Genomic DNA, 14,726 nt, shown 5'->3' on the forward strand with positions numbered 1-14,726 from the left:
CATAAAACCTAAAAAAGCCTAATTCGAGCTGAAATGTGGGCAGAGCGGATGTCTGAAATCACTGAATGCTCCATAGTGGAGTCCTCAAAATGTGCTGCCAGTACTAATCCCAGTTCCAACACAAGTTGTTTTGAAACGGATGATGGAAACCCGAGAAACAGATCAAGAGCAAGAAAGACGTCTGCCTTGCTTCAACTACTGCGTGGAACATGAGATCTAACATGAATGTCTCATTCAAGCATACATTACTAATGTCCAGCATCGGCTGCAGACAAGAGAAATGACCTAATATGAGGACATGGAAGTCCTCAGATCAGCTGAGATGTATACCCTTTGTATTCGGTGCTCCCGGTCCAAATGAGTGCAGTTCGCAGATTAGTGTTAGCCCTCCTCCTTTATTGACTTCTAATGTTGAAGACCTGCTAAACTCACAGGAAGAGATAGGGAGGACGACAGAGGTCCAGTACGCGACTCCTACTATGCGATCTATGGCAGAGATCCAACGCGAACGGCCTCGTCAGTCTCAATGCCTCTGATCACTCTCAGTGGAAAATACAGACATTATAACAGACTCTAACTCTTCTACAAATTCTGCGAGCACTCAGAAAAGCCCTCAACTTAAAACTATGTGGCAAAAAAAAGAAAAACGGACAAAGAAAGGATCATCAAGGGCATCAAAATAACGTTGAGCCCTTCCAAACACAATGCAACCTGATGTCGACCCTGACAATTGCAATGACAACATTCTGCAAACTATACAAATCAATCAATTAAAGTTTTAAGGGTCAAGCGACATTGTTAGCTATGGCTCACACTAAACTGATACACATGGATGTATTTATAACCTCACGTCAACAAAGACTTGATCAGGAGTCAGACACAGAAAACCTGCTACAAAAGTCGTTATTCAACAATATGAGAGACATTGGTGCAAATAAAAATATCCAAATAGATATAGAAAAAGATTTATTGAAATGGGGCAAAGAACCAACAAAAAGATCCCCCCTTGACCCTGCAGTTATAATCCGATCAAATAGCAGTCTATCTCCATCAACAACTATAACAAATCCTTAAAAATATCTTCATTGGCGAAATCGATGGAATATCCAAGACAGTAGAAGCAATCATACCCACAGTAACACCTCAGGGTCATTCAGTTAAGAGAGCTTGGCTCCTCCTCCTGTCACAGCGTCAGTGCCTTCAGTGCCCAACACTGATTCTGGAGATCAGTCTAATGATTCATATTTGCCAGGTACAAGCTCAGTTCTGACCCACCCTGAGAACGCATGTGAAATACAAGGCACTGGCGCACAAGCATCATACAGCGATTTGTCCACTATTAACTGACACAGAACCAAGCACTGAAACAATCACAGTGGAGAAGGACAAAAATCAAGACAATTATGAGATATTTTACACATGAATGAAAAAGAAACAGATAGCCCAAAATCACAATTGCACACAACTGAAGAAATAAAAAAACATACCTATGAAACAAGTACCTATAGCTGGCGGAGCGTGTGGCTTTATTCGCTGTTTGAAGCCTGTCCCTCCAAGCGAGATAATTAATTGGAGGAGAAGACAAATTGGGGTCGAAAAACAAAACACCTTCAGAGCCTCCTATCCACACTGCTTCAGATTCTCAAGTGGATATTACTCAGAACTCAAATTGTGTTAACAGTGATGTGGAGATCGATTACATTTCAATCTACGAATAGAGATCGGAAGATGACGAAATGACTTGTACTACGATTCCACTTGCAGCCATAAATATCCCACCATCGACACACCACAGTGCTCCATCAGCACTCTTTGTGCTGAGTATAGATATATCCATCAAGACCACTGAAAATAATGAGTTCCTCACTTTGAAAGAAAGGCGAAAAACAATCTCCTATGCCCTGTAAGCAGACAAAAATCCAACCTCGCTAGACCCGACCAACTCAGACTTGATTGTTTTACCACCACATCGACAGTTTATGAACTAATGACAGCATAAATCCACAAGCTTCTTCAAAAATAACATCTGAAAAACAAATACTTAATGGCCTGATAGCAACAGAAAATCTAAAATACAAGAGCGTCTTTGAATTTAGAAATTCGGGAAAAAAAGTTCAAGAAAAAAAATATTTTGGGGAGCCAAATGCTGTTAAAAAACAGTGTTTTTATCTGGAACAACTTCTCTCACTATACAACGGTCTGATACTATACCGCTGAAATGTCTTTTAATTGTTTAAGCACATAGCAAGGCTTCGCAGTCTGGAATCTCGAGACATAGGAGCTCTTGACTTTCCAATCCCAAATTAATTTGATTGCTCACATTTGCGCATAGATTCCTAGATGAAGCACAATTGCTTTGGCCATTAGGGTTCAATATAAAAGAGCCAGGCGCTCAATCAGCAACATTCCAAAGAGCCAACAAACAACTGGTGAAACAAACTACCGAAACAAGGAGTGCCGCTACAAGAGTATCCAAGAGGATGGATCCACCAAATGTAAACTTTACTACATATAGACCTACTCTAGATGGCCCTATGGAATTCGAAGAACCGAGACAACCATCCTTGGATCCCTCGAAAATCACTATTGATAACCTACATGAGAGCAAAAGAGAAATAAGTCTGCAAACAAAGAAAAAAAAATGGCAACCTCCAATGAGAATAACTGGGCATGGTTGTCCAGATCTCTAAAATCTAAAAAAATGTAATAGCGCCTAAAACTAAAGCTAGAAACAATTACAATCAGAAGCTGGAACACACAAGGATGTAAGCACCTCTTTCAGAATGAGAGTGTAAAGCAAAAAGAAATCTATATCTTGTGCCTTCAGGAAATGTGGATGACACCCCCACTGCTTGTGGAAGGATATACACTACTGTTAAACCCAGCCAAATAGAAACAGCAAGGAAGACCGTAATCTGGCCTCATTACATTCATAAAAAACTGGTTTGGGCTTAAAGGTGGTTGACAACAAGAACACAAACCACTTTATACAAATAGAGTTATTGGAGTTGGAGAATCCAAAAGACAACAAATCCTCCTGTGTGATAATTCTAAATCTATATTGGAATCCAGTGGTGTGGCAAAAGGAATGTTTAGTCAATGATGTAATGGCGATCATTGACAATTTTCGAATCCAATATCATGATCCAATATTAATAATATGTGGGAACTTAAACATTAATTGCCTTATACGCCATTCTGAAATCCTATTGGCCGAGGATGAAGAAAATAAAACATAGAGGTGAAAGCATCTCTCAACAGCTGATAATTGGTTTGGAGAAATTAAAGAACGAAACTTGCTCCTTTTGAATGGTCAACCCAGCAGCTCCATCATGAAGAAGAGGGAATCAATCCTTAACTCTAGACTATTTGTTCGTATCCAGTAATGTGCATCCCTTCGTAAGATTGCTAAGAATAATTCGGAAAACGCATAGCGATCATGATCTAGTGAAATGATGCCTGCATATTCAACTCCTGAATGAGAGAGAAGCATGGACAAAAGCCATTGCAGTGGGTCCAAGCACAAAAAGACTGTGAATGAAGGCATACAAAGTCCAGTTAGTGAGCAAGTATCTCAAAAAGGCCCCACAGGAAATGAAAATTGGCCTTAATTATCTGCCTTTATTCATTCAGCATGAAAATTACACAAGGACTAAAATCACATTTCACTCTGTAAGGATATTTGGAGTGTTACAGCACAGAGTACAGCACTACTGCACAGGTAGCATTTTGTTTTATGCAGCACCACCACATGGGTGTGGTGCATTGCTATATGTGTTGCCAGAGTAACATGGACATATAAGTAAAGACAGGCTATTCAGTCAAAAACGATTTTTACATATAAGATGCAAATCTATTTTTACAGTTAAAAGCACACATGTGCACATTCAAAAATGCACACTATTTTTCACCTGAAATGCCTATGTTGCAAGAGACACATTTGAAAATTAATAACTAACCTTATTAATAGCTAACCTGACTAATAAAACCTCATTTAACATAACCCACTAATAAAAATGTGTCTCCACTGCAGAATTAGGTCTACTCTGAAAGTGAACTTTTAAACGCACATTCATTTTTTTTCTCTGCTGCCCTGTCCACATAACTACAGGAAGCAAAGAGCTCGAAGGAACAGGAAATCAGTTTGTTACAATTTTTACTGTAGAAATGAGCCATTGTGTAGTGAGGGAGGAGATGACATGATTGATTCTGATTGGAGCTGCGTCATAGCAAGTATCATGCTAGAGGCTGTGATTAGAGTTTTGCTGGGGAAGCTTGAGGAGAGGGGGAGAGCAATCGAGATTTTGCAGAGCTGGGAGAAGGACCTGTTTCCTGGCTGAAGCATTCCTGCTGCAAAAGCTGAGAATTCCAGGCAATAACCCCGGTTTGAGAACGGCAGACGCTTGTTTTCACTGGGGTTAATCTTCAAGGGAGCCAAATTCAGAAAGAGAATAGTCGGAGAAAACTCATGCTGAACAGATAAGGTAATTACAGAAGTGTGGGAGCTGTGCGAAAGTGTGTGAAACTGTTCAGTCAGTGTATTCGAGGGAGTCCCAGTGCCTTATCAGCATATTTAATGTTACCAATTGAATATATTCTCGCAGTTCTCTGTTCATTTTATCACAAATAATGTTGTACCATTTCATTTATTTCTGTAAAAAAGGGTTAAAATGTGTTTAAAGGAAATTTCTATAATACAAAAATATCTGAAAACAGATAGCTAGTGTGTATTATTTCTCTCTTTCATTTTGCATGGAAAAAGATTTAAACGTGGGTACATTTTTAAACAGTGCAATTGTCATTTTAAAACAGATGTGTGCATGATTCTATTCAGTATGGACAGTTGTGAGTGACTGTTTGTAGCATAGCTTGTTGGAGGTACATGAGCCAACGGGAAGAGAGACTCTCTGGACATAGTTCCATACCGTATATAAGGTAGTGGAAATTACCACAAAAATACCACAATAGCCCATGGTGGCACACAACACTAACACTGAAAATGTGGTATCCCTAAAATGTAGGCCTGAGGTCTCTCTAGTGATCAAGAACAATCTAGATAAAAAACAAGGGATGTTGGATATTGGGGCCACAAATAAACCAACCACTATACCAACCAACCACGCAAATTATCGCGCTCATTATCTAAATAGGTCTGAATTCTGAAATAATGCAATGTATTATTGTTATGTGTGATCCAATATGAATACAGAGAGTGATTATTGCTAAAGGTATTTTGGCGGTAAGAAAATACCGCAAAGCCCCAAATATCCACAAAATACCCAACATATTTATGGTGCGTTGCAGGCCGGGAAAGTGATCATAGAGTACCTACTGGGTGTGGCAAGCGTGTCTCACACTGCCATTTGCACATTAAAGGGAACCCATTTTATAATAGCAGTGTGCCACTAAAAACGAATTTCAGAATGTCACAAAGGGAAACCACATTTTCAGACCTAGTGCAATATTTAGAGGCAAAGTTGTTTGCACATGGGACGTGGTCGTCGAACAGCACCTTAGAATGGCGTGACCGCATTCAGGGTGAGGTGCAGAAAGAAAAACTAGACAATATCTTTGCAGAAGGCAGCATAATTCAGGTCTGCCTTGCAAGATTAGTGAATGCAGCCGATAAAAGTGCAGAGAAAGACTGTTTAATACGGCTATGCGGCAAAATATGGTTTATTTTGAATAAGTCCCTGCGAATGCAGGAGAATGATACCCAGCTAATTAACAGGTTAAAGACTGAATTAGATGGGGCAAGTAAAAATCAGGAAATGTTGAGAGCAGAATTGGATGTATGCCAAAAAGACATGCAATTAAAATGCAGAGACTTTGATGCTCAGTTATCCAAAAGCAAGAAACAATATGAGGATAGTGAGCAGGAATTGGTACACTTAAAAGCCTTAGTGGACCACATTAGACAGGATAAAGATGAGGTTGTTTCAGAAATGCAGATTTTACAAAAAGAACATTGTGAAAAAGAATGTGATCTCCAGAGTGCAGAACAAGAAATGATTAAAATGATTCAAGAAAGAGACAAGAGAAATAAAGAGTTCAATGAATGCCAAATGCAAATGTGCGACATGCAGGAGGTGATTAATAAGATGAGTGATGAAAACAACTATTTGCAAAATGAAGCAAACAGACTCCTTAAAAAGTGTAAGGACTTAGAACAGCAAATGTGCATTCCCAGGTCCCAGGAGAGGCGGCAGGGTACCACTTTCAATGGAGTGGAGGTGAATTCTAGCTCTGTCCAAAGAGCTAGTGCTCCAGTGACTGGGCCGGTGACTGAACTTGGTTGCAGCGCCCTTGGGGGATTTGATACTCCCATTGGGGGCAGCCACCAATCTCATACACCTGAAAACAGGATTGAATACAAAATAGTGCAATTCCATGCATTGCAACAAGTAGCCCCATAAAAATAATGAAATCCATTAAAGCCCTGATCAAACCATTTAAAAAGGGAGGTGAATGCTGCATTGAGGATCACTTAGAAGCGGTGCATGACATTTTTAAAGCACTCCAGATACCTAAGGAACAGTACAGACAATATTTTCATTTAACTTTAGATGCCCCGACGGCCAGCATCATAAGAGGATTAAATGAACAGCAGAATATGACCTGGTTGGAGTTTGAAAAAGAAATTAGGCGTCATTTTTCTCCTTTTCAGTCATTGCAGGAGGCAAAGAAAGTCGCTTACACAATTACTGCTGGACCTAATACATCCCCTCGCCAATTTTTACAAGACTTAAAAAGAGCATTTTCTCGCTTTGATGTATCTTTTGACCCAAATTCCAATGAGTTTAAAACTGCATACTTCTATGGGCTACAGAAAGACATCAGATCCCAATTGGTCCGTGAATTTGACCGTGACAAGTCCCTTGAATGGATTGTACATCAAAGCACAAAACTATATGAGGTACTCTATTGTCAGGGTAGAAAAAGTGATAAAATGAAAGATACTAGATCTAAATCTAAAGAACCCTCAGCCACAGTAATGGAAATCAGGTCAGCCAAAATGTCCCTTGAGTCTGCTCAAAGCCAAGGTAAAAATAATGTGACACCTGAACAAAGGGGTAATCAACAAAGATCGCCATTTCCTGTACCAATGTTCCAATCACATGATCCTAGTAATAGAGAGAGCTACATCAGCCCTAGGTATTTAGGGGACAGACCCCGGGTAGGATATCAGCCTGATATGGCAGGTATGAACAATAACCAGAGACAAAATCAAGATCAAAGAAATGATGGTCCCTACCAGTCATTGGGGACACAGAGCAGATTTGATCCCAACACCATGATATATGGTAATCAGGATAGACCCCGATATGTGGATCGATTTACTGATAATGGAAATCAACTAGGGGCCAGTACCCACAATCTGAGAGACAGGACATGAGGCAAAACGTGAACTACAATCCACGTCAGTACAATGATTCCCCACCAGGGGACTATAATCAAAGGATGGGTGCAGCCCGCTCCCCTCCACAAATGAATCAAGAGTTCAGAAACCATCCCAACCGACATCAATCACCTGAGAGGTATCAGAATAGATCCAATCAGGGGGAAAACAACCAATATCGACCTAGGCCACAGAAAGAGGATCCTAGAGAGATGGCAAGGTTCCAGTGCCTTGAGGCCCAAGTGAAAATGTTAGCTGAGCAAATAGGAAAGCTCTATACAGCGCAAAAACAACCTTCCAAAGAGGGGGCTGATGGCCATAGCAATGACCGGGGGGCTTCCGAAAAGTGACTAAGTACTCATGATAACTGCAGTGCCAAAATGACAGATTGCTCTGATATAATTTTGCATAACGACTCTGAGATGCCTAATGGATTAAAAATGAAAGTGCCAGTAAATGAACTTGTGACAGAAAGTGCAAATACTTCTAAAAAAGAGGTACGGTTTAACCTAGAGCTAAATAAAACAGTAAAGATTTGCACAAATGAAAAAGAAACATTAGGAATTCCAAAAGAACAAAGGGACAGATTTAAGAAAAATGACTCATGCATGGGGAATACCAGTGAACAGGGAGTAAGTGGGGATGCTATAGCTCCTTCCCTGGGCAAGCAAAACAATGACCAAACACAGGCAGAAAAAGGAAATACTCAAAAGGAGGGTACAAGTCAATCACCTGAAGAGTTCTTTGAGCCACATATTTTTGAAGAGGCTGAAAGGGCTGGTATCACACTAAATGATCACAAATGCACAGAATTAAAAAATGACAAATTGCTGAATGATGTTGTTACACATGTTCAGTTGGAAGGTTGTAATGTGGTCTCTGATGTTACCCAGTTGGATGGGCGAACAGTGGCCACACTCCAAAAAACCTCTGATCATGGAGAAATGAATAAAGTCTCTCGCGCAGAAATGGGTAAAAAGGAGGGAAAAATGTCTTTCCATTTACCAATGTGCTTAGCCAAAAGTGAAAAAGACCTGAGAAAGGTGAGCCCTGAAATCAGTAAGAATTCACACTTCTTATGTGTATTAGAGGAAGTTGAGGACAGATATTATGCACCCATCACTGTAGAAGAAAAATGCCACACCTTTGCTATGATTGATACTGGCGCACAGGCCACAATTATGTCCAAGGAGCTGGTAAAGAGTATCAATGAAGGGAGACCCCCACAGAGTCAGATCACAGTGAAGGAAAATCAAGTTCCAGTGCATAACTTTAATGGGGAGGAGGTGCCCATCATAGGTGTAACTGAGGTTGACATAAAAATATGAAAGCACAGAATGAAACAAGAGGTATTGATCACATCTATTTGTGAAATTCCATTTCTGATGGGGACAGATTGCCTGAAAAGATTGTCTCCTCTCATAGATGGGGTGAATGGAGTGCTGTGGTCCTTAACCAAAAAAAACATTGAGGCCTAAGAAACTAAAATCACAAAACAGCAATATAAATGAATGTCACACCGTTGCCAAAACAAATGATGCTGTGGAGGTATATCTCCAGAATAGCTGCATACCTAGTGTCACTGTTATATTAATGTGTCAAGACAAAATGCAGAGCGACAATGAAAAACTACCTGTACAAATATACTTGGACCCAAGGGAAAATTGGCAGACTGCCATAGATGAGCACACATTATGTTTTTATTTAAAAGAGAAAACATGCAAACAGAATATTGCTCCTAAAACAGATTCAGAAAAACACATTACTACTCTGGCAGAAATACACATGGAAGATGAGCAACCATGGGCTCATGTTGGTATGAATGACTATTTTAAAACAATAAAAGCCACTTTAGCGCTTGGACATGAAAGGAGTTTCATTAATGAGAAATTGTTGCAAAAAATAATGGAGAGGGAAGAAATCCCGAAATTCAGGATTAAAAACCAATATGTTTCTGGGTTGGACAGTCCAGACTTTGAAAACTGAATTGCAGGCAGATGCATGCTTAAAATTAGCATTGGGCAAAAAACAATTTACCATAATGTATGGATAGTGAGTGGAGCACAAAATGAATTTTACATGGGCAATGACATCATGCACAGAATGTGTCTGGTGTTAGATTTCCTTAATAAAAAATATGGTCACGCCTAGGTGGTCCGGCACCTGAATTTGAAGACAAAAGAAGGGCTTATCATTGTGCACAACTGGTTCCTTATGCAATCGAATTACAAATGAGGAAAGATACTATTATTCCTGCATTTACAAAACAGTTTGCAATAACACTCAAATGCAAAAATGGACAGCAGATGAAAGGCTCTGATGCATTTGTATGCCTGAATGAATCCATAAAACAGCAAGGCCTGTATTATGAATACATTCCATTGGTAGACATTGGTGAACGATCCGTAAAAATTATGGTAAATAATAAAGGTTGTCAGGATATTCATTTAGAGGAAAACTCCCCATTAGGAATGGCCATACAAAAATCACATTATACGGCAGATTTAAATAACATGGTGATTGGAAATATCCCTGAAAAGTATGTAGATGCCAAGGGTGAGTTGCCAGAACACCTGGATTCTCAGCCCAAAGGAATATTTAAAATTCATTCTGTGTATCCTTATGATTCAAATGAGACAGTGTGCTGCCATCAAAAGGATTGCATAATATTTAATTTAAATGAAAATGAAACAGAAAATCAGCCCATTGAAGTGGAAGCTGATATGCCAAAATATTTAAAAGTGGCAGCTTTACAAAAAGACACAGCCACACAGTTAGAGGAAAGCGCCGAGATTCCCTTACCAGAAGATTTTCCAGAATTTTCCAAAATGGTAGAAGAGCAGATCTCCTTAGCGGATGCGTGTGAAAGCAATGAGGATAGGGACAATCTGAGGGAGATATTTATGGAGTTTAAGGATGTATTTGCAAAAGATGCTTATGATTGTGGTTTAACTGATTTACATGTGGCCACACTACCAGAAGGGTGTAGCAGAAATCCAGTGTTTGTACGCCAGTATAGACTACCGCTGGCATGTTTAGAATCATTGGCAGAGATTATTAAAAATTTGGAATCGCGGGCAATCATCAGGCCCATTCTTAGCACATCGAATACACCTATTTTAGGTGTGTTAAAGCCAAATGGTCAATGGCGGCTATGTGCAGACTTGAGAGAGTTAAATAAAAGAGTACCAGTATCTAGATGGCCACTGCCATTCATTGATCAGGGCCTAGCTCAGGTACATGGTTCAAATGTATTTACCACATTAGATCTCACCTCTGGATATTGGTGCATGCCATTGGCAGAGGAGATACAACATTTATTTTCTTTTACATTTGACAGGACTCAATACGCCTGGCTTAGAGCTCCGTTCGGGTACATCAATAGTGGGAGTGAATTTGGCATATTTTTGAGAAAGGCCATGCCGGATGCAGCGGAAAGAGGAACAATAGTTTACGTGGACGATGTCCTGATAAAAAATGAAAGCCTGAAGAGCCATTTTGATGAAATAAGACATGTGCTTGGCCAATTGCAGAAAGCAGGCGCCAAAGTATCTTTGCAAAAAGCACAATGGTGCAAGAAAAAAGTGATCTTTCTAGGGCATGAAGTGACTGAACATGGGCTAAATCCACAAAAGAAGAAAATAGAGGCCATACAAAGATTAAAAGATCCTAAAAATGTGAAAGGAGTAAAAAGTTTATTAGGGATGACAGGCTATAACAGAAAGTTCATTGAAAATTATGCAGAAATCACTCAACCATTGACTAAACTACTTAAACTGAATACTCCCTGGAAATGGGAAAAAGAGCAGTCTGATGCAGTGGCTAAATTAAAGGAATGTCTTGTAAAGGCACTATGTTTAGCATACCCCATAAAGGACAGGGATTTCTTTATAGAAATAGGTTTTTCTGAACATTGTATGTCAGCAGTGTTATCACAAAAACACGATTTGAATCACAAAACCGTTGCCTATGCAAGTAAGGCATTTTCGCAAGTTGAAATGAAATTTAATGAATGTGAAAAGGCCCGATTAACCACTGTGTGGCCGCTACAACATTTCCGCCCCATTGTTCAGGGAGAAAAGGTGATTATTCAAACAAATCATCAACCTTTGCAATTTTTAGAGAGTAAAAGAATTAGATCAGGTAATCTAGCGCAGTCCAGAATCACTTCATGGACGCTGGCATTACAAGGTTTTCCTGTAGAAGTGAGATATGGACAAAATAAAAAGAACCCAATTGCTCAAGGGTTAGCTGACTTACATGACTGCGCAGCTGAACGAATACCAATTGAAATGGAATTGGAAACTAGTTTGCAGGAATTTGAACAATCACCACACAAAGCTTTTGATGAAAAAATCATGCAAGGATTTGCCAATTGTATATGTGGATGGTTGTGCTTTTCACATTGAAAATGACAGTAATAAACAATTAGTGGCAGGAATAGGAAATGTCTGGTTGAAATGTGAAGGCGTCCCCAGTATAGGGATGAGGATTGGAGCTAGGAGCAGCCAGGTGGCGGAATTGGCAGCCATTTATAAAGCAATTGCTACTGCAGTTGATAAAAAGTTCAGTGAAATTGTCCTGGTGACTGATTCTGACTATGCACGGAATAGCTTTGTGGAGTATTTGCCTGGTTGGAAAGCAAGAGGCATGGTTACATACAACAAAAAGCCACTTAAACATGGAAAAATTATACAAGCCATAGACAAATTGGTGTCAGAGAATAATTTAACAATATACTGGAGAACAAATCGTGGGCATTTAAAAACACCAGGAGAGGATAAGGAGGGAAATGATAAGGCAGACCACCTGGCTAAGATTGGGGCTGTGATGGGAGAATTGCTACCTATTGATTATTTAATGGGTGAAATACAAATTGATGCAGTGACACGTTCTAAAGCACCAAAGGAGGTAGATCAACCGGTGGTGCAGTGGAGTCATGACACACCAGACCAAGATTTGATTGAGGCACAAAAGAATGATCAAATTTTGGGAATCTATTATAATCATTTGATAGATCCTGAACAAAATTCTTTAACAGAAAATGATTGTATGGGAAAAGAAGAGTTGAGGGTGCTATTAAAGAACAAAACACGAATTAGATTACAGGATGGACTCATGATTACAGAGTCCATAACAGGACAAATACAGTGGGTAGTACCCCTTTCATTCAGAGGACTAATGCTACACCATGCACATGATGCCATAACTGCAGGCCATAGATGTTCACAAAAAACATTAGAAATACTAAAAGATTATGCTTACTGGCCACATATGTCCCAATATGTGGAATTATATACTAGAGGATGTCTAGTATGCGCCCAATTTAAACCTGCTTCACCAATGCATAGAGCACCATTGATGAAAAGAGGCCTAACTCTCCCATGGTCAGATTTGCAAATAGACTATGTAGGTCCTTTAAAAAGGTCGAGCAGGGGAAACCGTTATATTTTAAGTGTGGTATGTTTGATGTCGAAGTGGATTGAATGCATTCCTGCACCAGATTGTAGTGCGCAAACAGCATCCACATTGCTGGTGAACCATGTGTTCTCAAGGTTTGGGTTGCCACAAAGAATTGAGTCAGACAGAGGAAGTCATTTCACAAGTACTCTAATGAGTAAGGTATGGCAAATACTAGGTGTGAAAAGGAAACTACATATCGCATATCGGGCAGCGTCTTCAGGTACAGTTGAAAGGAGCAATAGGTCTGTTGTGGATATTTTAAAGAAATTTGTGGCAGAAGCAGGTTCCAGCTGGGATTTACGTTTACCGTTGGTTTTGATGGCAATCAGATCAACTCCTGCCAAAGCAACAGGTATTAGCCCCCATGAGGTCTTGACAGGTAGGAAAATGGTGTTACCACAACACCTACTATACAGAACACATGAGCAGACACTTGTGAGTGCATCCACAGTTCATGAATATATTGATGAACTGAGGAGGCATTTGCAACATGCATTTGCTTTTGTGCAGAGAAATCTGGAAAGGGCTGCTGACAGTGCAAAGTCTTATTATGACAAAAAGACATCAGTAAAGGAATACAGTGTAGGGGATCAGGTGTACAAGTTTCATTTGGGAAAAAGTAAACAGAAAAATTCTAAATTTCTAGCAGCCTGGCAGGGGCCATTTCGAATTATAGATAAGGTCTCTCCTGTAGTTTATAAAATTTTGAAAAATGAAGGTGAAACGGCAATAGAGCAGTTCTTCCATGTAAATCAAATCAAACCATGCCATCCCAGACATGAGATCAGGCAGCTTGAGCATGTAGAAACAGATAAAGTCCCTTGAACACAAAAAGAGAAAATAAAGGGGTACAATCAGGAGGCAGGGACAGAGAAGTTAAAAAGTTGATTGTTATAATTGCACATAAACACAGTAATATATGTAAAAATATATAATATAAAATAAGTAAATAAATAAATAAATATATATATATAATGGAAGCTCATGGTTGGTGTGCAGAGAGAAAATGTATTAAATATTGAATGCTGTTTTATATGTGCTTGTTTTTTTTTTACTTGTGTTTAATTTCAGGAGAAAAAAAAAAACAAAATGTTTTTACCAAGCATGTTTTATTTTTGGCAAAAGGGTGAAGTTAGTTTTGTGCTATGTACTTAATTTGTTTCTTTTCTATTTGATTTAGAAAATTAACATTATTTGGTCGGAGGTTCCGGGATCAGAGGCCACGGGAGACAATGGAGTCCTGGAGTCCCCTGGATGAAGACCAAAAGATGCCTGCCTCCAGGTGGAGGTGAAGACAAGATAAACAGAATGCCAGAAAAGATGACTCCTATGGATCCAAGATTGCCAAGATGAAAGTGTACTCGAATGAACCAAATGACATCGCTGGTCGGGACATATCAGAGGCAGACAAGAGTCCTGACATATGGAGTTCCACGTATTTATTATTTTAATTATTCATTTTAATTTGTTATATTAATTATTTGTTTTAGTTAGTTGTTTTATTTTATTGTTTTTAATTGACTTGTAAAATCGAAACTTAGAGTAATGCCACTTCCACTGAGAAGGCAAATGTAGAACATTTTGTAAACTAATGAACTCAGATGAATACTGTGTTGATTGCAACTTTTTCATTGATGCACATGAATATTCATTTTGTTGGATTGCTATATTGTGAAAAGAAAAAAAAGAACAAGTTGTTTTTAGGAATTGGTTTGGATCGTAGCCAAGTTCTAAAAACAAAAGGAGGGTATGTAAGGATATTTGGCGTGTTACAGCACAGAGTACAGCACTACAGCACAGGTAGCATTTTTTTTGTATGCAGCACTACCACATGGGTGTGGTGCATTGCTATATGTGTTGCCAG

General features: G+C 39.3%; 1 protein-coding gene across 2 annotated transcripts in view; it reads right to left on the reverse strand.

Annotated features, from left to right (window-relative positions):
* LOC138510440 (phospholipid-transporting ATPase ABCA1-like) overlaps positions 1-14,726 on the reverse strand; it is a 2,356,352-nt gene that overhangs the window by 716,847 nt on the left and 1,624,779 nt on the right. The gene's annotated exons all lie outside the window — the stretch shown is intronic.

This window comes from Ambystoma mexicanum, chromosome 6p (assembly GCF_040938575.1).
Source record: "Ambystoma mexicanum isolate Mex_15411 chromosome 6p, UKY_AmexF1_1, whole genome shotgun sequence".
Lineage (NCBI taxonomy): Eukaryota > Metazoa > Chordata > Amphibia > Caudata > Ambystomatidae > Ambystoma > Ambystoma mexicanum.